This window comes from Sorex araneus, chromosome 1 (assembly GCF_027595985.1).
Source record: "Sorex araneus isolate mSorAra2 chromosome 1, mSorAra2.pri, whole genome shotgun sequence".
NCBI classification, from domain to species: Eukaryota; Metazoa; Chordata; class Mammalia; order Eulipotyphla; family Soricidae; genus Sorex; species Sorex araneus.
Window position 1 is genome coordinate 146,249,662 of NC_073302.1, and position 23,417 is coordinate 146,273,078.

The window sequence follows — 23,417 nt, forward strand, 5'->3', positions numbered from 1 at the left end:
CTCTAGGTATAGTATCATATCGTCTGCGAATAGTGAGAGCTTGATTTCTTCCTTTCCAATCTGAATCCCCTTAATATCTTTTTCTTGCCTGATGGCTATTGCTAATACTTCCAGTACTATATTAAAGAGAAGTGGTGAGAGTGGACATCCTTGTCTTGTCCCCGATCTTAGAGGAAAAGCCCTTAGTTTTTCTCCATTGATGATAATGCTTGTCATATGTTCATGGTAGATGGCTTTGACTTTCTTGAGAAAAGTTCCTCCAAAACCCATTTTGGTGAGAGTTTTTATCATGAATGGGTGTTGGATCTTGTCAAATGCTTTCTCTGCATCTATTGATATGATCATATGGTTTTTATCTTTACTTTTGTTGATGTGATGGATTATGTTGATTGAAGTACTAGCTTATTTTTGACCTCATCACATTTGTTTCCGAATTGCTGTTTTTCTTTTTTAAATTTTTTTAAAACTTCTTTCACATAGTTTTATTACAGAACGGTGAGTTACAAAGTTACTGATAGTTGAGTTTTAGGCATATATTATTTCAGCAACAGTCCCACCACCAGTGTCAACTTCTCTCCACCAGTGTTCCCATATTCCTACCCCCACCCACACCGCATGCCTGCCTGTGAACTTGCCAGGCACATTACAGAGTTTCAGTGGTTGCAGCTTAGATCTCATGTTTCCAGTTTTGTTGCGTCTGTGTTTTGCTGTACCACTCACCCATACCACCATAACTGAAGCCCTGATAACTGTTCACTCATTATTCCCTGTACTCTTCTTACCCCCCTTGATTTCTTTCCTTCTGTTTTTCTCTTCTCGAAATACTGGAGTCAAAGGTGATCTAGGCATCCCCCTTTTACTAAGGGACATTTTCTCATCCAGTATTCTATATACTATAGATAAGTGAGATTATTCTGTGTTTGCCTTTCTCCTGGCTTATTTCACTCAACATGATACCTTCCAGTTCCAACCAAGGTGCAGCAAATTGCAGGATTTCATTGTTCCTCAAAGCTGCATAGTATTCCACTGTGTATATATACCACATCTTCATAATCCATTCATCTGTCGTTGGACACCTAGTTTGATTCTGTATGTTAGCTATTGTACTGAATAATGCAATGAATAATGATGTGCAAACATTCTTTTGAGGGAATGTTTTTATGTCCTTTGAGTAGATGCCCAAAAGTAGAATTGTTGGATCATATGGCAGTTCAGTTCTAAGTTTACTGAGAACTCTGCATCCTGTTTTTCACAGGGATTGTACCAGACAGCATTCCCTGCCCCCCCCCCCCGCCATGGATGAGAGTTCTTTTTAACCACATCCCTGCCAATTCAGTTTATTCCTACTATTTTTGATATGTGCAATGCTCACTGATGTGATATAGTATCTCATTGTCATATTTATTTTAATTTCTCTGATGACAAGTGATGCTGAGCATTTTTTTCATGTGCCTACTGGCCATCCCTGCCTTTCTCTGAGAAGTGCCTATTCATTTCCTCTCTCCACTTTTTGATAGGGTTTTTGATTTTTTTTTAATTGTTGATCTTTGTGAGTACTATACATATCCTAGGTACCCAACCTTCTTCTGATGTGTCGAATACAAATGTCTTTTCCCATTCATCCTTGCGCTGGGGCCATACTAATCTTCTATATTTCATTCCAATTTTAGTATATGTGCTGCCGAAGCGAGCACAAATGTTTTTCCCCATTCAGTTAGCTGTCTTTTAGTTTTAGCTGCCATTTCTTCTGCCATGCAAAAGCTCTTCAATTTTATATAGTCACATTTGTTTATAGTTGATTGTGTTGCCGTTGCCAGTGACATTAGATCATTGATGACATGTTTGGGTCCAGATCTTGAAGTGTTCTGCCTATATTTTCCTCAGTGCACTTTATGATTTTTGGTCAGATCGCAAGGTCTTTGATCCCCTTTGAATTGACTTTTGTGTGAGGTGTAAGTTAAGGATACAGCTTTAATTTCTTTCATGTAGTTATCCAGTTTTCCCAACACCATTGTTGAAGAGGCTATTTTTACTCCATTTCATGTTCTCAGTTCCTTTATTGAAAATTAACTATCCCTGTATAGGTAGTTTTGTCATAGTGACCCCATAACTTTTTAATCAAGAGATTTAAAAAATCTGATTTCCTAGACACTTTAGTGGTGTGTATAATTAATACTTTTTGATCACTGCCTCGAGGAACTTGATGTTTTTGTTTATTGAGGGGACAAAGTTCTGGGAGAAAGTACATTGGGTAAGAATGTGTCAGATAAGCTGCTTCTGATGTTCCCTTGAGGACAGCACTTTCTTTCCTTGGTTTTGGTTTATCTTTTGGTTATTCATTACTTGAAATTTGCCAAGTTTTGGGGCCAGGATGTTCCTGGTCCAAGTATAATTTCAAACTCGCCTCCTGTTTTTCTACCCACTTTCCTCTACCAAGTATCCTTGAAAATGTCTTCCAGAGAAGTCCCAGCCTTGTGGGGCTTTGGGAGGAGCCCTGGTCTGCTTGAGATGCTGCTCCATCCCAGGGAAGTGAAACTTGTAAGGGTAAAACCTGCTCTTCTAAGAATATGTCAGGCAAAGGGCCGGGAAGATAGTACAGTGGGTCAGGAGCAGGCCTTGCCTTGCAGTGCCGGCATCAAACCTGTCACACAAAGCAGGCTATAAGCTCTGAGGACAGCCAGGCCTAGAGCCTGCCCCCGACCCCTTAAGCCCAACCCAACCTGAACCCTTCAGGCCAGAGAGAAGGCTCAGCAGGCTGACGAGGGCATGCTTTGCACGCAGGAGACACACGATCCATCCCTTCTGCTGAATTTGGTTCTCTGAGCAACGCCTGAGGGACGCAGAGCTAGGAGTAGCCCCAGAGCAGTGCCAGGTGTGGCCCCCAAACCAGACCAAAACCAGCAAAAAAATTAATTCTTTCAGGCTTGAGTGGCATCAGGACAGTGGTGGCAGGTTTGGGACACATTGGTGGTGGTGAAAGTGCAGCCACTTTATACTTCAGGTTGTAGTCACAAGACCTAAATCACAATTTTAAAATGTTTTAAAAATTTCTGTCATGATTGGATCTCTGCCTGTCAGACTCTTTGGAACCTGGGTGGAGATGACTTTACCCAAGAGTTAGTGGTGCCAATCTTTGTCTCCTGGCACTGTGTGTGTGTGTGTGTGTGTTTCTGAAGCCTCTCAGGTGATTAGGTAAGGCAGTTGGGGGGGGGGGGACAGGGGACAGTGATTGTCGGAGGTACACAGGAAGGCCCAGAATGGTGCTCCCCTCAGATGTCCAGGTCGAGTTGGAAGCAGGCTGGCAGCTTTGCTCTCTCAGTTCACATTCAGCAACCTGAGATGATGAGCTTGCTTCTAGCCCCATTTTTCTCTTCCTGGCTTTGGCTCACCTCAGGAGAAAGAACCAAGAAAGCAGGCGGTGAGGCCCAGGCTGAGTGTCCTGCCAGCTCTCCCGACTTCAAAGAATCTGTCCCCGTTATTTTTACTAAACCGCAGTGTGTATTCTAGACTTCTGAAATTTACAGTTACAACTATGCTATTAATCTTGTTTCTGAAAATGAAACAGTCATTCGCTCCATCCGATTTTGTGCAGGAAGGGAGCAAGAGAGAATTTAAAGAAGACTCGTCTGGCATGGTGAATCAGGAGTTTAGTGGCTTTTATTAAAATGATACTTGGGGGTCTCTGAAGTTGGATTTTTACTTTATTTATTATTATCTGACTCTTGACTATATTGAGATTCCATTTTGGAGGCGGGGGATGGCAAGAGTTGGGTTATACCCAGCAGTGCTCAGGGCTTACTCTTAGCTCTGTGCTCAGGGCTTATTCCTGCTGGGGCCCAAAGAACTTCATATATGGTTACAGGGATGAAACTAGGGCCAACTGTATGCAATGCAAATGCCTTACCTCCTATACTATCTCTCCAGGTCCAGTCTTTTGTTCTATTTGTTTATTGGTGATGCTCAGGGTTATTCCTTGCTCTGCATTCAGGAATCACTCCTGGTGGTGTTCAGGGGACTTTATGAGATGCCAGGGGTTTAACCTGGGTTAGCAAGGCAAGCATCCTACTTACTGTATTCTACTTTTCTCTAACCCCTCCCAGTCTTTGTATTAGAAAATCTATTGGTGATTTTCTACATTTCAAAAAATCCCATTCTGGGGTTTCATTCAAGGGAACCTCTATTCTCCATTCTGTGGTGAGCATGTTCCTCCAGATCTCTGAACTGGCTGATTCCTCTTGGCACTTGACTCACTTCCCAGAATTAAGGAGCTGGAGGGCAGGAGCATCTTTGCATACGCAGAGGGAGAGGTCCAACCCCCCCCCCCCACCTCTGGTGTTTTTGGGAGAGGGTTTATTTTTCTTCCTTATTTTGGGCAGAGGCGGGAAGCACACATGCCAGAAGAATCTTGATTAGACTGAACCTGTGTCTTGCTTTTTGCTCTTGCCTCTCCTCTGATATGTCATGTAGAACTGGGACAGTTGTGATTCTTTGCCTTGGGGGTCTGAGCCTGGCAGATAGTGGAGCAGTTTGAAGTAGATTCTTCTGACTCCTGAGAAAGAGTCTAAACTTACAGAAAGAGCTCAGTGCGTCGTGTGGTGGAGGCTGGAATAAAGCGGGATCCAAACTGCTTCCACAGAAAATTTTGAATCCTAAGCCACTGGCCATTGAGTGGGCCAGGAACAGCGTGGATTGTGCGTTCTGGTCAGAGTCTTATGCCACATGTGGTTGCTGAGCCATTCTGGGCTTCAGAGACCCCTGGGGCTGGCGAACTGCAAAGTTTTTGGAGTTAGTCTGATAGAGGTTTCTTTTATTTATTTTGGGGCTCACAGAAGTTTTCATGGGCTACTCCCTGATCTATCCTCAGGGCTTATCCTGGCAGTGCTCAGGGGACCTGGCAGTGCCAGGGATCGAACCTTGGCATCCTGCATGCAAAACATGCTCATCCTGTTGCATTCTCCCTGGCACAATGGGCTTCTTTTTACTTAATTTATTTTTATTAAATATTAAGGCACCAAAGAATGATACAATGATGTAATTTGGTTCTACTTGGATGAAACTGGAGGTTATCATGTTCAGTGAAGTGAATCAGAAGGACGGATACCGGATGATCGATCTACCTTATCTGTGTTATATAAACAAATATCAGGACAAAGGGATGACTAGGCTTCTTTTATGTGAAATCACAGGGACAACTCTAAGGAAAAGTCTCTTCCTGTAGACTTGAAATTCAGAATGGATAGTAAGGAGAGAGTAGTTATTTGTTTGTTGGTTTGCCCACCTGCCTATGTGAGTTGAAGTTTCATAGTTGATGTGAACCTGTGATCTAAGCATGGGTCTCTGAGGATGCTGAGCTGAAACGCTCTAACTCCATGAGCTTCAAATCCCAGCCCTGCCTTTGTGTACCATTTTACTAAAAATTAAAGTCAGGCAGTCCAGACAAATCACGAAAAATGGGCCAAGAGAACTGTTTGATAGAACTCAAAGGATTCCACTTACCCCTCCCTCCCACCCACCCCCTCCAAAGGGGCATTAGTGATGAGGTATGTCCGAGCAATCGCCTTCCTCTTGGTAAGAGTTTTTCTTGTCCCAGGAGTTCTGTAGCCCCCTTATTCCTCCCCCGTGTGCAGTTAATCTTTGTTGAACACACAAATGCATAGCGCAAACAGCTGAAGGTAGGTTGAAGCTCAAAGGCTGATCAAGAACATGAGGATATCCCGTGAATGAGTGCAATCATCCTATGTCTGTCCCTCTCCCGATGACTCATTTCACTCAACATGAACCTAGTATGAGAGTAATACCTAAAGACAGTAGAAATGAGGGTCAGGAAACTGGTCCTTAACAGGAAGCTTGCCATAGTTGTTAGGGAATGCAGTTAGAACAGAGAAGGGACCGCTGTGACAATGATAATAATCACTCCAGACAAGAACTGAGCGCTGAAAGTGGCATACATGATAACCTTTCAGTCCCAGTGTTGCAAACCATAGTGCGTAAAAGGGGGTGGAGCATGGGGTGGAGAGAGAGAGATAGAGAGAGAGAGAGAGAGAGAGAGAGAGAGAGAGAGAGAGAGAGAGAGAGAGAGAGAGAGAGAGAGAGAGAGAAAAGGCTTGGGGGGGCATAAACTATAAACTGAGGCCACTGATGTCTGGAGCACCATATGACTGGAACCCAATCAAGAACAACTTTGTAACTGTGTGTCTCAATGTTTCATTTAAGAAACTAGACAAAACAACCAGAAGCTAGTATAGAACCTGGGTGGTGACTCAAGAGCTGAGACAGACTTTGCATGCAGGAGTCTTGGTTCACCCCATGGCACCACATGGTCCCCCAGTATCACCAGGAGCGACCCCTAAGCACCGAGTAGCCTTTGAGTGCAGCGTCGAGCCCCTATACCAGAACAAAAATGAACAAAACAAGCAAAGAAACCCTCTGATAGGGTCTTCTGTACTTTAAATTTCTGTGTCCCCAAGTACAAGACCAGAGAGATTAAATTACGAAAATATTTTGAGAAATCTCTGTAATATTTTCCATAGAGACTGGATCAAATTTCTTTAACCCCCACCAGTACTGGTTGCTTCCAGGCTTTTTGCTACAGGCCGTTCTCACAGGTGTGAGGGGACACCATTGTTGGCTAGATTTGCATTTCCCCTGTCATCACTGTGATCACTGCTAATAGGTCATAATGCTTATTTTTTTCATGAACCCTTTGGCCCTCTGTGTGTCTTCTTTGCTAACGTGACAGTGGCGCCCTTCCTGCTCTTTCTCCCCTTTTATTATTTGCATGGGATTTTTACTGTGGTTTAGAACACTTTTGATAATAGTTTCAGACATTCAGTATTCAAATTCCAATCCAGGGTCCGTGTCCCTCTGCCAGTGACCCACTGTTCTCTCTTCTTCCCACTCTAACTCAGAAAACTCATCCACTGCCCCTCATTATTGTTTTTTTTTTAAAATTTTTTAATAGTGAATCACCCTGAGGCACAGTAGTTACAAACGTATGAACTTTCGTGTTTGCATTTCAGTCATACAATGATCGTTTACCCATCCCTCCACCAATGCCCATTCTCCTCCCAGTATCCCTCCCATCACCCCCACCCCAACCCCCACCACCCCACCCTGCCTCTGCAGCAGGGCATTCCCTTTTGTTCTCTCTCCTTTTGGGTGTTGTAGTTTGCAATATGGTATTGAATGGCCATCCTGTTTGGTCTATAGTCTACTTTCAGCTCGCATCTTTCAACCCGAATGGGTCCTCCCAACATCCTTTACTCAGTGTTTCCTTCTCTATCTCAGCTACCTTTTCCCCCAGCATGCCCTTCATTATTGTTGAGCTTCTGTGATTACAGAACTGCCAGTGATGGTTCACGCACGCATTGTTCCCACACCTTACAGCAGAATGCCTGCTTTCCTCTACCTGTTTCCAAGGAGCCCGTGCGCCACCTTCCTCCCCCAGGTGAGCTCAGTTCTGTAGACCAACTCTCAGATTCTGCTTTGGCCTTATGTTATTTTCTTACTATGCTTCTTTAGATCCCACAGAGAGAGAACATTCCTTATCTATTTCTCTCCATACTGACTTCATTTAGCATTATATCCTCTTTTAATTTTTTTTACTTATTATAGTTTGAGTATATGTTTACACTAGTGTTGAATCTGTGGTTTTGATGTGTATAGTTATCTCACCTCTGTGTCACCAAAATGTCCAGGACCTTTTACCAGTGTTCTTACATTATCACTAGCCCACCTCCCCATTCCTTCCCCTTCACTGATGTATCATTTCTGTAATCCAGGGCCAGGGGTGTACCTTCATTCTATACCTTCCATTCCCTTGTCCCCCACCCCCAAATCCCAGCTGTGGGACAGACCGCCTTGAATTTCTGCTTATTTGCTAGTGACTCCTAATCATTCCTGAACATCGGCTTCTTTCCCCCTTTCTCCTTTATTAGTTTGCTCTGTATTTCATAAGGAAAGTGAGAACACCCGGTGTTAGTACTTCTCCCTCTGATTGACTTTGTATAACCTACATGATACCCTCTAGTTTGGGATTGGATTTTTTTGTTTTAGTTTTGCGAATTTCTTAGATGTCTCGAATAGGTTTCTCAGAATATTAAAAATAGAGCCATCACTTTACCTAGCAACACCATTTGTAAATATCTATCCAAAGGACAAAAAAACCCCATCGTTTACAAAACTATGTGCACATACATTCATTGCAGTGATATTTATAATAGCCAAGATACGGAAAAACTTTTGTTTCCAACTGTAGGTGAGTGGATAAAGACATGTTATTTTCTCTCTCTCTCTCTCTCTATATATATATATGTATGTATATATATATACACACACACATACACACACACATGAAATACTATTTAATGCAATTTAGCTATAAGATGAAACCTTGCCTCTTACTACAAAGTGGATAGAACTGTGAAAGAGTCCACGCTACATGAAATGTCAGAGGGAGAGAGATAAACAGTGGATGATTTCGCTAGTATATAGGCTGTAAAGAATCAGAACAGAGGAATAGACAAAGGAAAATGAAGCAAACAAGCCCTTAGATTCTGACCACAGAATTGAGGTGACTGAAGGGGAAGGAGCCCAGTGGGCTGTGGTGGAGGGTACTGGATGGGTGGTGGTTGCGTGGTGGGTGTGATAATGTACAGTATTTGAAGAACTGTCAAACTGTACTAAAAGAGTCTCAGAAGCCAACATTGTTTAATAGAAGATTTTTTTCCAATTAAAACTCTTTAGATTTTAGGTATTTGAACTGAATGGCACTGTTGGCTGCCCAGTCATGGCAGTTAGGTTTGCCCTGGGAGCAGTTTAGGCTTCTTGGAAGATGGTCAAGGGTCCCAGGGCTCCTGGGAATGCTGGTCCAGGGTGCTGAAACCGGGAGCCAGTCTCTGAAGAGGCGAAATGGTCTCACAAGGCCAGGAAAGCCAGAGGCCTGCGTCCACTCACTCCCAGATGAGCAGCTGTCAGGGGCCTCTGTGTGTGCAGGTGTGGCCGCTGTGTCCTCGATCCCGCAACAGGCAAATACTGAAGAGTGTTTGCGAAAGCCAAGTCTAGAAAGACCAATTCTACCAAGATTTCCTTGCGTAAATTGTTGGTAAATACTGCTCCTTTCTCTTTACTAATTAATTTCCCTGACAACACTGCTGGCAGCTCTTCTTCCGCAATTGGTTGCTGAATTGCACTGCTCAATTATCTGTGTAATAACATGCTATAAAAACATAAAGCCGGGAAGAAATGACTTTAACCAATGTGGAGGGGCGAAGCCTTGAAAATAGACACCTTGAACATTCACATCTGGACAGGAAGAGGACCATTGAATCTGCCATTAATGATTTAATTGACTGATTTTTTTTTCTTTCTTTAAAAGTAGTGGAAGACAATACAGTTGAGCATGAGGTACTTGGATTATGTGCAGGTACAATCCAAAGGTACAACCTCATGAAAACAGCCAGATTTTCAGATGCTCTTTGTTTGAAGTAGCTCCAGGGTCGGGCCAGCTTTTGGAAATGTTGATAAAGCACCCCAGCCCAGGCCACATGGAAGGAGTACTGTGCCCTGGGCCCTGTCTTGGAACTGTGCTCACGGTATATTAAACACTGTGAGCTGTGAGCTTGCAGAGGCGGTGGAGCACGTCTGAGTTTCATAGCTCCGGAGAGGAAAGTACAGAGAAGAAATAACCTGTTTGTGCTTTGTCAGGTTTCAACACCCGGGTTCTTCCCTGGTGGGTCAGTCAAAGTAGCTGATTTTTAAGTCCGTGACTCATGAATGGAGTTAGTAATTTATTATGGATTACTTAATAGGGCTGGAGCGATAGCACAGTGGGTAGAGTGTTTGCCTAGCATGCGGTCTACCTGGGTTCGGTTCCTCTGTCCCTCTCAGAGAGCCCGGCAAGCTACTGAGAGTATCCCGCCAGCACAGCAGAGCCTGGCAAACTCCCCGTGGCGTATTCGATATGCAAAAAACAGTAACAACAAGTCTCACAATGGAGACGTTACTTGTACCCACTCAGGCAAATTGGTGAACAATGGGACGACAGTGCTACAATGCAGTGCTACTTTAAAAAAAAAAAAAGAGGAAAAAGCCTCTTTTTTTTTTTTTTTTTTTTTTTTTAAGTAGCACTGCATTGCCTTCTTGGCTCAGAGGCCTGGGATTGGAGTGAAGCAGTGGAAGTTTTAAGCTTCGAGGTTTGGGGGGAGAATGTGGTGCACAGTAGGTTGCCAGCACACGCGCCCTCATTCTGTTCCTCCTGCCTGGGTCGCACCCTTCACCTCGTAGTAGAGCCGCGCCCCACAGTCCCTTCTTGAGAAGACATTCCAGAGAGGCACAGATGCAGTTCAAACCACACTTACCCACCCAGTGCAGTGTCCAACTCCCAGACTCTTCTCTGCGGAAAATCCTGTCCCGTTAGACTGCCCCATGTCACCAGCAGTATTTCCACCCGCAAAGTGAAACCCCAGAGCAAACTAATAAAGGAGAAAGGGGGAAAGAAGCCGATGTTCAGGAATGATTAGGAGTCACTAGCAAATAAGCAGAAATTCAAGGCGGTCTGTCCCACAGCTGGGATTTGGGGGTGGGGGACTCTGTGCTTGGGAAAGATGGTTAATTGTTGCTTTGAGGAAAGGTGATTTCTCTTTTGGGGCTTAGGCACACCAGGGCTGGCTGCTCTGGGAGAGCCTGATTCTTCCTGGCTGAGTCTGCTGAAGGCTGCCAGGTGCCTGCGTGCCTGGCCAAGGCTCTGGAATCGTTGGCCTCCCTCTGCTTGGCTCAGAAAGAAAAAGGGTGTTGGCTGCCCAATGCCGGTGACCCGGAGCCTGTCATGAGCAGGGGCTGTACCGGAGGCTTTTTCAGGAGGCCCCAAAGTGGAGGACAGTAACCCCAATTTCTGGAGAAGAAAGTAGTTATTTCAGAGAAAATAAGTTATAGCCATCTTTTTAAAAAATCTTAATTTGTAAAAGAAATGGATTTTTTTTCGTCTCTGCTTGGTTGAAAGCGTAATTACTTAGAAATTTATGTCCTCCCCACAACTAAACTTTTGGATGGACATTAAAGTCTGATTACAGTACTAAGCACTTTTCTCTCTGTTGAGGAACGACAGACACACAGGTTTTAAAAGACCCCAGATTAACTAGATGTGACTTTGGCTGTTTACCCAAATCATTTTGGAATGGATTCTCAAACAGCAAGGCAGCTATTAAAAAGGGTTGCACCCATTAGGAGAATTGAGCCGTTCATTTCTTTTAGTAGTCTGAGAATTGCTCGTGTACATTTTACAAAAGGAGATGGTGTTTTTTTTTTCTGACTTAATTTTGCTGAACTGATGGTTATTTGGGGATGGGAGGGGCAAGGACATGGAGAAGGGGAACGGACTCCCTCCATGTCTAGCCTCAGTGTCTTTTGAGCTCGGCAACCCAGTAAAGGAGGTTGCCCAACCATAGCACCACTTAGGAATGCAGACAAGTTTTCATGGATGCCCCCAAAGGCTAGCCTATTGCCCTAAGGCAGTCCTACTGTTTCTGGGGAGCCTAAATTCTCCCCAACCCTGTATATTTCCGTACCCTTCAAAAAATTAAGTGATAGGACCAGAGACATAGTACAGTGGGTAGGGCACTTGCCTTGCACATGGTTGACCTGAGTTGTATCCCCAGCACCCCCTATTGCTGGCTCTCCAGCCCCACTACAAGTGATCCCTGAGCACAGAACCAGGAAAAAGCCCAGATCACTGCCAGGTGTGGCCAGACACACACTCACAAGCATCAAATAACTGTGAAGTAGTTATTCAGAGTTCTGAATTCACAGTTATTCAGTCATTCACATTCCAGTGTCTCAGAATGTTTCAACATGCACCTAAGACCTTTCGTCATTTGTTAATAATCTGATCCCCAAATAGAAGTGTGACCATTCCATAGGAGTTCTTCAAGGCAACATTTCCAGGAGTAGCTGTAATAGATGGTTCTCTGTTTCTTAAGATTTGAGGTTCCTATCCTTGAACTCTGACCCCCAAACACCAGGACGCTCCCTAGGTGCGTGACAGGGACCTGGCCAGCAAGAGCTTGGGGACTGCATGTGTCACCCTGACTCGGAGCTATCAGGTCTCTTCAAGATTTCTTTAGAAGTATTCTTTTATCTCCCTGAAAACTCATAAAAATTCATGTTGTAATATCAGTGCCTGCAAGATCCTGTAGAATTTTGTTGAGCTGCTTATATTCATTTCTCCTAATAGATACATCATTTTGTCATATACACAGATATTTTTTTGTGTTTGTGGTTCCATATAGGAGGCTTATATATATGCCAAAGTAGGTTTGCCCAGGGAAATAAGCTAATTTTCCCCCTACTGGTTCCATATGACTAAGAAATTTCTATGCAGATTCCCAGAAGATTCCATTCTGGCAAATCTTTTCAATTTCATTAACCTTGCATGTGTTGTCTTTTTTTTTTTCTTTCTAACCAGGTATCTGTTCCGCCTACCTGTTTATTACCATAATGAGTAATGAGGCTTGGCTAACTTGTGTATCTGGAAAGAATTAAAATGAGCAGATTTAATTTTTTTTACCATGAATATTTTTAGAGAGGTCACCTTTTGTGTTGTTACAAGCAGCAAATTTGTAGCAAGATTTGTAACTTCTTACCAACATTGTATGTTCTTGTGCACTTCCAAAGGAAAGTTTGAGCAAAATGCCAGAATTTAAATTGGTGGTGGTGGTGGTGGTGGTGCTGGGGGCCACACTCAGTGGTGCTGTGGTGGGATGGTCAGGGTCACACCTAGCAGTGACTGTGGGGCAGAGGGTCTAACCCTGGGCCTCACCCATACATAGTCATGTGCACTGCCACTTAAGAAATCTCTCCAGGCCCCTTCAAAGTGTAATCTTTTAAATATTTTCCATAAATTGGGTGAAATTTAGATTATGTGCCTTTATCCCTGTTGATAGAGTGAGGGGAGAGGTTGGAGTTAAAACTGTCACTCTTTAATTATAGTGAAAAATTACCAAAATATTCTGTAGGATAAATCCCTCTCCGTTCTGCTTCCCTACATAAGATAAGAGCTTGCTCTGCTAATAGTTTTCTAGTATGTGTGTGTGTGTGTGTGTGTGTGTGTGTTTGTGAATGAGGAAACCCCAAGGTTTCCTTTTCTTTCATGTTAAAGCATAGTTATGATATTATGCATTAAACATACTCCTCAGAGCTCAGGATAGTTGTGAAGTTTGGATAGTTTGGTAGGACTTCCACTTTCCCCCCATTTTTCCCTTTTTGGATCACACCTAGCAATTCTCAGGGCTTGCACCTGGCTCTGTATTCAGGAATTACCCCTGGCTATGCTCAGGGGACCAGATGGAATGTCGAGAATTGAACCTAGGTTGGTCTTGTGCAAGGCAAACTGCCCTACCCACTTTACTATTGCTGTAGCTCTGGGGATTTCCACTTTTATAATGAGTAAAGAAGAGATCTTGTGAAGTTAGAATTGGTGGTGATGGTGGTGGGGGGGGTGTGGGTGATAATTGTTTATCTCTAACTTACACTGTGATGGTCCTCAACCCTAGCCAGTGGCCTTCTTTGAAGTACACCTTTAGTTAAAGAAGACAATAGGTGGCATTTCTGGTAGTAGGAAAGAATGGTAAGTATTGGGCTGTGGTCTCATTTATGAACTGTTAATTATAAATCGTGGTGTACCATTTCTGTGTATTTCACAAGAAAACACCTGGTATTTTATGTATCCTTGCTTCCCTGTCTCTTTTCCTTCATCTTCTGAGGATAGTTGTGTTTGTACACGTCCTGTTTTTTTTCCTTAGGTCTCACCAGAAGTTATAACTACATTTTGTTAGAATGGTTGTGATCTCAAAAGTGGAGGGTGATGGCTCCAGTTGGGGTTTAATCATCCTGAGCAGGTGCCTTCTGAGTAAGGGAGATACTGTTTTAATGCAAATGTCCCCCTCATTCAGAGGGAAGCAGACATGAATGAGAATTGACACAACAGTTAAGTCAGAATTGTTTCTAAATAGATTGTTTTTTTCCCCCCCCTGAATTCTCTGGGCCCCAGCAGCAGTGTCTCATTAATAAGTGGAAGATAAATATAAAGGAAAAGAAGTTGAGGGTGACTGTCTTAATTTTTTGCTCTGAGGGTTCACAAATGCTTGAGCAAAATGAAGTCAGAAGTTTCTATCAGTGTGATAGTGCCTCAGCCATACAAGTTCGTGATAGAGGAGAATTGGATTCTGGGACTGAAATAGGGGGATGGTTATATTTTAAATACTCAAAGCCCGACTGGAAGGTGACTCACACGTACATAGTCATGTGCGCTGCTACTTAAGTCATCACCTCCCCAGGGCCCCTCCAAAGTGTAATCTTTCAAATATTTTTCTTACATTGGGTGAATTCCCTTCCACCTTGACCATATTAGCTCATTATTCATTCATTCTTTCATCGAGTGCCATCTGTACACAATTTCAATGTATGGGCCCTACCAGGCTCTAGAGTGAGGATCCACTTTCCTCCTATGCTTTTCCATTGTGTTCCTCTGTGTCATTTCCCTGGAAGGATGGCACTGTGAGTACTGAGTATCTTAGAAGCAGGGCATGCAGAGTAAACTGGGAGGATCAGCATTTTCATGCCAGGCCTAAATCTCCTTTGAATTTTAGTTAAGTTTGGATTTTAGAGAAAACCCTTCTCAGGGAAAGATACAAGTCATTTTTACTCCTTTACTTGACTATTGTGTACGTCGGGGCTTATAATTACTTATTGCTACTAGATTTTTCAGTAGTTTCTTGAACATTGGGAACAATGGTTTGAAATCCCCAACATGTCCTTCCAACTCAACCATATTAGCTCATTGTTCATTCATTCTTCCATCCAGTCAACAAACATTTGAGTCCCATCTATACATAAGCATTGGCACTGGAAATGCACTTATTGATGGAGGGGAGCAGGCTATGCTAAACTGTGTCTTAGAACAGGGGTTTGGCCAGCTGGTTATTCAGGGTTACGTGATAAGTGTCGGTGGTTTAATGAGCCTGGTTGATTTTTTTGTTACCAGTACTCAGTTCTGCCATGATAGAGAAAAGAGTTATGGATAGTATGTGCGTTAGTGGGTAAGGCTGCATGCCAACAACAAAAAATTATATAATCAGGGGTGTGTAGAATTTCACCTTTAGCCCCTGATTTGCTGATAACTATGTACCAAGATGACTGTTTGCACCAGGGATAAAAGCACAAGGGTCTATGGAGATTGGGGTGATGGGAGTAAGGGGTATTACAGTTTTTGACAGGGCGTTCGGGGGACGCATTGCTGAGAAGGTGACTAATGTAAATATCTGACTAAGAGGGACGTTTTCAGTCATGTTTATATCTGGGGAGTAGAATGATCTGTATAAAAAGAATGGCAAGTGCAAAGGCCCTGAGGTAGAGAATCTTCCTGGACACTGAACAGAATGTTAAGGCTAGGGTATTGCGGTGAGTGAGAGGAAGAATGCTGAATAGATGAGATCAGAGGCAAAATCTGGGGACGAAATACCAGATCACGTCATGTCACCTTGTAAGACCTTTAAAAAAAAGAGAAAATGCAGTAGGCATTGGAGTAGAAAATGCCGAGATTTAAATTTTACTAGTAACATTTGTAGAGATGATGCTATAGGGAGCTAAAGTGGGCACCTGGACAGCCAGTTGGAAAGTGACTGAGGTTTTCAGGCAAAGCTGCTGGTGCTTGGAGCACCATTGGCAGTCAGGATGGTGGTAAGAAATAGAAGCCTCTGGATGAAGGTTCCCCAGAGACTTGGGAGGGCCTGCACAGAGTCAGAGATGACCCTAGAACTTCTGGTCAGTCAGGCCTGCTAGAAGGACGGGGTGCTATTTGACGGGGAAAATGAAAGCAGGGCAACTAGTTCTGGACAGCCAAGAGTCTGACCGGAGAGAGCCCCTGGCATAAGGAGGCACATACGCTGGGCAGCAAAGCTCTGCCTGCATGTGTCATCTTTGGGATTTGTGTGTAATACAGTCTGCAACTGTCTTACCCACTGCTTGAGTGTCTGGCTCTCTTGCTGGTTTTGTCCTCAGCCTGTCTGATGCTGAAGTATATATGTTGTGCCAGGCTCTGTGGGAACCCTGAGTGCTAAAGGGGCAGATAAAAATTCCATTTTGCAAATTCTGTGTGTGTATGAATCTCCTCTCTCCCCCTTTTTTTTTGAAACAAAAAAAAAAAGGCCACATATAGTCATCTCTACCTTTATGGTTTGAGGCCCTGAATCCTATGTTTATGTATGTTGGGGGCGGGGGGAGTGAATATTTTCAATCCATGGAGTTACTGTAAGAATCCTAAAAATGCAGTGGATCACCAGCTGTTCAGTGGGGAGAGATGTGGGCTTATCCCATGTTAGATTTGTGGAATGGCATCGACATCGCTGACTGTGTGCTCTACTGCAGGGTCTCCCTGTGCTCTTTGGGGAAGGCTCCCTCCATCCCCATCCACTCATGCTCTCTGTTGCCATGCAGATAAATGACCTGTAAAATCCAGCATCACTAAGCAATTTTAGGACAGTCATACCTGCTTAGAGTGGCCTGCAAATTGTCTGATAAAACATCTGCAGGTTGTCTCATGACTACATTGCCAATTTTGTGACAGTTAAAGTGCAATCATGATTTGAAGACTCTTACTTGTTTCTAATAAGACAGATGCTTGGGTCCTATGTTCATCTAATTAGGGAGTTAGTTATATGTCACCAGTGCTCAAAGTGCTCTGTTGAATGGTGGGGCGTGGAGATGTGAAGAAGGTAGTTGAATACAAGCGAAAGGGGATGGGAGGAAAGTCATTGAGGCTGGAAAGACACCCCTGGGGAGTCACTGGCGGTAGAAAGCCGTGAAATCCTTGGGGCTGCTGTGGTGGGCTGGGGGTGGGGTGGGAAACCAGAACATAGAAGAGAACTGGGTTCCTGGGACACACTGGAGTTTACAGGTTCAGAGGGCAGGGAGCTGAAGAACACCTAGAAATGAAGACAAGGATGAATGGCCAAAAAAGAGGTGGAAAGGAAGGCCAGTGAGCCAAGAGAAAATATTAGGAGGAGAAGTCCTGGGAGCCAAGAGAAAATATTAGGAGGAGGAGGAGGTGAACAGCCAAGGAAGACAGGCTTAACAAGGAAGATCTTGGGGTCACACCCAAAGGTGCTTAGAACTTACTCCTGACTATGTGCTCAAGGATCACTCCTGACAGGGCTTGGCAGACCATGTGGATTGAACCTGGGTAGGCAGTGTGCAAGGCAAGCACCTCACCCACTGTACTTTTGCACCGGCCTGACCAAGAGAGAATTTTTAATTCATATCTGCAAATAATTAAACTCAGCAAATGCAGTTTGAATAGTTGTTACTTATTCATTACCGTTTTCCTTCTAATTTTCTTCATTGATAATTATTACGTTAGTATTAGACAAAGAAGAACAAACTTTGGGGCTGGAGGGATAGCTCAAAGGGCTGGAGTGCAAGCATCCTGCTATCATAAGCCCCCTGCCCTGGGACTGCTGGGTGTAGCCCTGCAGACCCCTAAGCTCTGTTGGTGCCTCCCTAGGGGCACCTGGCATTGCTGGGCCCAAGCATCTTCTCCTCGCCTGTCCCACACTGAACCACCTGGCTCAGTTGGCCCATATCATACGGTATGGTCCTCAGGCACTCAGGGCACTGCTTGGGAAGACATTCTGGGGATGGGGATGGTGGTGTTGGGAATGGAGGTGGGGACAGCAAAACTTTCTGCATTATATAGAGCTTATGCTTTTTTTTTTAAAAAAAAGGTTGAAATAGGAAGATGTAAATCTTTTATAACATTTGTATTCACCTTCCCTATTAAATCATGTGACTCAGATCTTGCCTGTTGCACTGTAGTTTCAGTGCTTTCATCCCACACTGATTCAGATTTGCTAGAAACCTGTGCTGGTTCATTGTACACCTCTCCACCCTTGGGCACAGTGTCAGAACTACCCAAACAGGATCAAAGGAGAGCCGGGGAGATAGATCGTAGAGCTGAAGCACATGCCTGACATGTGAAGCCTGAGTTTGACCCCCTGTATCACATGTTTCTGGAACACCCCTGTAGAGCCCAGCTTACCCCTGAGCATCACTGGGTGCGGTCTTACTGGCCCCCAAGCACTGCTGGGGTGGTCCTAGTAGCCTGTAGACAGACCCACACAGCTGGACCAGGCAGTAAGGTCCCTGGGCTTCCTAAGCACTGCTTGGGAGTCCCCTACTCACCTCCACTCTAGAAATCACCTCTCTCAAGAAAAATAGATTAGAAATATGAGATAAGAAATGTTCTTTTTAATAGAAATGAAAGGTGTGGGGTTAAATTCAATAGAAATTTAAGGTCCACTATGTCACCAAAATGGGATGCTGATTAGGTGCAATTTCATTAAACCATGATCAAGATGAACTTTATTGAGGAGGGATTTTTAGTCATATTTAGAAGATAAATGAACTGGGATTGGTGCAAAGGAAAAGCTAAAGATGGAAAAGTCAGCTAGAGTTGGTGTACAAGGATGTATGAGAGTTGGTCCTGTATAGTTGGAGGTAGAGAAAAACACGACTTCTTTGTGATTCAAATTTCTGAGGACATACACAATCTGTTAAACAGGTGAAGGAGGATTTCTCCTGATACTGGTCTGATAACTTTCCTCTCAGTGCCGGGAATGTTGAACAGTGAGCTAACCTTATCCTTAACCATGTTCCTACAATAGGTGTTCCAAAGTCCTCAAGAATCACATATAACCTGCAAGCCACAAAAACAGTTACAATAGGGACCCCACAATGCCATTTTGTAAAACTGTTATTTTAGAAAACCTTCACTGCTCATAATTGATCTCACAATGCCATCCTTTTTGGGGAACAAACCTTCACTGCTCATAATAGATGATGTCGTCTGTTTAAGTTCCCTCCATGTGTTCCGCTACTTAAGTGAGTGGCGTGCATGCTGAGGGCTACTTGAGGATACAAAGGCTTCTAGTGGGCTGCTTGCCTGCATGGATTATTTCAACATGGAGAGGGGTGGGAGGGAGGACTGTGCTCTTTCTTGCTGGAATTCTTTTAGAGAAAGAAAAACTTGGCGAATAAAAATATGCATTCCCCAGAGTCCTTTAAAAGACTTGGTGTTGGGGCTGGAAAGATACTACAGGGGAATGGCTCTTGCCTTTCTTGTGACTAGCCCTGATTCTATCCTTGTCCCCTGAGTACCAACTGGAGTGACCCCTGAGTACACAATCAGGAGTAAGCCTGGAGCACCACTGAATTTTTTGGCCCCAAATAGCTCAGTGTAAATTCTAGTGTTTTTTGTTTGTTTGTTTGTTTGTTTTCATTTTGGTGTTTTGGGTCATACTTAGATGTGTTCAGGGCTTGCTCCTGGCTGTACACTCAGGAACCAATCCTGGCAGGGCTTGGGGGACCATATATGCTTCTGGAGATCAAATCCTGGTCAGCCATGTAGAAGGGACGTACTTTTTGCATCATCTCTCTGGCCACAAATCCTGGCTTGACTCTGGTGACTTTTGTGGAAAATAGAGCAGATGAGGGCCAGATGCCACCTGTTTCTTAGGGATTGTGCATCTGATAACCTGTGGTTAGCTCTATGGTGAGCCCAGCTCACTCTCACACACCCACCTGTGGAGGGGCCTTATCCTTTGTGCATCCTCTTTGTTCCAGTCACAGCTGTCTTTCCCTGTTCAGGAGGTAGCAAATGACTTAGAACATTTCATATTTAACTATGAACCATTTCCACCTGGGCCCATACCACTTTCATTTATCTCCGTGAAAGGATTTCAGCTAAAGCTTTAGCGTGTTTTACAGTGTCGACAGCAGCTGTCAGCCTGACTTTGGCCCGATTCCTTTGGCAGAGCTTACTATTGAGTGAGACCCTGAAATATTATTAGACCAGGAAGATTTATCTGCTCACTTGCCCTTGGCTGGTAGGGGCTGGGGTGGGAATGATGAAGAATATGCACACTTACAGTAAAACAACCTCACCAGAAGCCTGAGTTGACTAATATTAATCAGGTGTGAAGAGTGCCTGTGGATCATGAATAGTCATATTTGAGTAGGAATGCATCTTTTTTTTTTTTTTTGGCACAAGCTTTTTACATTTTTATTTTTTTTTATTTATTTTTTTTATAATTTATTTATTTTTAATTAGAGAATCACCGTGAGGGTACAGTTACAGATTTATACACTTTTGTGCTTATACTTCCCTCATACAAAGTTCGGGAACCCATCCCTTCACCAGTGCCCATTCTCCACCACCCGTAAACCCAGCGTCCCTCCCACCCTCCCCAATCCCATCTCCCCCCCACCACACCCTGCCACTGTGGCAAGGCATTCCCTTCTGTTCTCTCTCTCTAATTAGCTGTTGTGGTTTGCAATAAAGGTGTTGAGTGGCCGCTGTGCTCAGTCTCTAGCCCTCATTCAGCCCGAAACTCCCTTCCCTCACATGGCCTTCGACTACAATGTAGTTGGTGATCGCTTCTCTGAGTTGCCCTTTCCCCGGAACGTGAGGCCAGCCTCGAAGCCTTGGGGTCAACCTCCTGGTACTTATTTCTACAGTTCTTGGGTATTAGTCTCCCACTCTGATATTCTATATACCATAGATGAGTGCAGTCTTTCTATGTCTGTCTCTCTCTTTCTGACTCATTTCAGCATGAAACTTTTCATGCCCATCCACTTAACTACAAAATTATTGACTTCCTTTTTTCTAACAGCTGCATAGTATTCCATTGTATAGATGTACCAAAGTTTCCTCAACCAGTCATCCGTTTTGGGGCATTCGGGTTTTTTCCAGATTCTGGCTATTGTAAACAGTGCTGCGATGAACATACATGTGCAGATGTTGTTTCGATTGTACTTTTTTGCCTCTCTGGGATATATTCCCAGCAGTGGTATTGCTGGGTCAAATGGGAATTCAATATCTAATTTTTTGAGAATCGTCCAAATTGTTTTCCAGAAGGGCTGAACCAGTCGGCAAGGAATGCATCTTTTATTTGAATTCTTGGAAATAGATGAGTTACCTATTTCAGACTTGTTTTCAGTGAAAAGGAAGGTTGGACATCCTGAAATCTGATTGGTACTGATGAGAGAGAACCATTCTAAGATGAGTTTTCACCTTGAGTCTAGCTCTGGGCCATCTGCATCATTGTTCTGGGAGATGCTAGAGGGTGTCCTGTCAGCAGTATTTCTTACCCCAGTTTGTCTTTGGAATTCTGAAACAACAACAACAACAACAACAAACAGACAGACAAACAAAAAAACCCTGGCTCCCCTCCAGACAAATCCAGTTACCCCTTCTGAGTTCTGCTCAGGTACTTGGGGATCCACCAAGGCCTAGAATCAGTACTCATTCAGGCCACCAGAATGAAGCAACAGCAAATCATAGTAACTGAGAACAGTTGATGGAACAATCTCCCAAAGAGTTGTTTTTGTCTCAGGCATTTATCATGATGGATCTGCATGAGTTTAAATGGATTTACTTAAAAAAAAACGTCTAAATGAAATGAGTCAGAAAGAGAAGGACAGACGTAGAAGGACTGCACTCATTTGTGGAGTATAGAATAACATCACATGAGGCTGACACCCAAGGACAGTAGATACAAGGGCCAGGAGGATTGCCCCATAGCTGGAAGACTGTTTTATGAACAGAGGATAGAAGGCAGATGGAATAGAGAAGGGATCATTTTGATGGCTGGAGGAACCAGTTGGGATGGGAGATGCATGCTGAAAGTAGATAATGGACCAAACATGATGACCTCTCACTGTCTGTGTTGCAAGCCATAATGCCCAAAAGTAGAGAGAGAGAGAGTATGGGGAATATTGTCTGCCATAGAGGCAGGGGGAGGGTGGGAAATGGGGAGGTATACCCGGGATATTGGTGGTGGGGAATGTGCACTGGTGGAGGGATGGGTGTTTGATCATTGTGAGATTGTAACTCAAACATGAAAGCTTGTAACTATCTCATGGTGATTCAATAAAACTTAAAAACAAAAACAAAAACAAAAAAACATCTAAAGTGCTATAAATGCTGTGGGTTTTTGTTGCAGTTTAAATTTTGCTTTTTGGATTCATCATCATCATCATCATCATCATCATCATCATCATCATCATCATCATCATCATCATCATCCCATCATCCCATTGATTGTCGATTTTTTCCAGCGGTCTCAGTAACGTCTCCATTCGTCCTAGCCCTGAGATTTTAGAAGCCTCTCTTTCCTCATCCTTCCCAACAGTGCTGCATTGGAAGCTCTTTCAGGGTCAGGGGGATGAGACCCATCCATTTTATTTATTTATTTATTTATTTAATTTTTATTTATTTATTTATTAATTTTTTTATTAGTTTATTTTTTTATTTTTTATTTTTTTAGAGAGTCATCGTGAGGGTACAGTTACAGATCCATACATCTTTGTGCTCATGTTTCCCCCATACAAAGTTCGATAACCCATCCCTTCACCAGTGCCCATTCTCCACCACCAGTAAACCCAACATCCCTCCCCCCCTCCCTAGTCCCGTCTCCCCCCACCCCACCCTGCCACTATGGCAGGGAATTCCATTTTGTTCTCTCTCTCTGATTAGGTGTTGTGGTTTGCAATAAAGGTGTTGAGTGGCCATTGTGTTCAGTCTCTAGTCTGTATTCGGCCCGCATCACCCTTCCCCCACATGACCTCCAACCACATTTTACTTGGTGGTCCCTTCCCTGAGTTACCCAGAATGAGAGACCAGCCTCCAAGCCATGGAAACAATCTCCTGGTACTTATTTCTACTATTCTTGGGCGTTAGTCTTATAGTCTATTATTCTATATTCCACAGATGAGTGCAATCTTTCTATGTCTGTCTCTCTCTTTCTGACTCATTTCACTTAGCATGATACTTTCCATGTTGATCCACTTATATGCAAACGTCATGACCTCATTTTTTCTTACAGCTGCATAGTATTCCATTGTATAGATGTACCAGAGTTTCTTCAACCAGTCATCTGTTCTAGGGCACTTGGGTTTTTGAGACCCATCTATTGTTACAGGTTTTGGCATATGAATATGCCATAGGGAGCTTGCCAGGCTCTCCCATGCGGGCAGGAAACTCTCCATAGCTTGACAGGTTCTCCCAGAAGGAGAACTAGACTATAAGATGTCGCTTGGTTTTATGGCCTCTGGATATTGGCCATTGATTGGATTACATGGTGCCGGGGGCAGTTTCTGGGTGTGACCACCTAACTACTGGAAAATGGGGGATCTGACCCGAGCAGGTTTGGAGATCTCAGCCCCGAGTCTCACACACCTGTTTCCTCTGCCGGTTCCTTCATGCATGTGTGGAGAGGGTCCTTGAGCATAGCTGTGGCTGGGCTCCAGAGGTCTTCGGCTGCCCGGGCTCTGTTCCGGGTGGGGAGGAAAACTCAACCCACGCCCTC

General features: G+C 43.8%; 1 protein-coding gene and 1 pseudogene across 6 annotated transcripts in view; one reads left to right on the plus strand and one right to left on the minus strand.

Moving 5' to 3' along the window:
- The window catches only part of MAST4 (microtubule associated serine/threonine kinase family member 4), a 668,112-nt gene that overhangs the window by 20,059 nt on the left and 624,636 nt on the right, over nucleotides 1–23,417 (plus strand). The gene's annotated exons all lie outside the window — the stretch shown is intronic.
- Nucleotides 1,597–1,694, minus strand: LOC129401407 (U6 spliceosomal RNA; annotated as a pseudogene).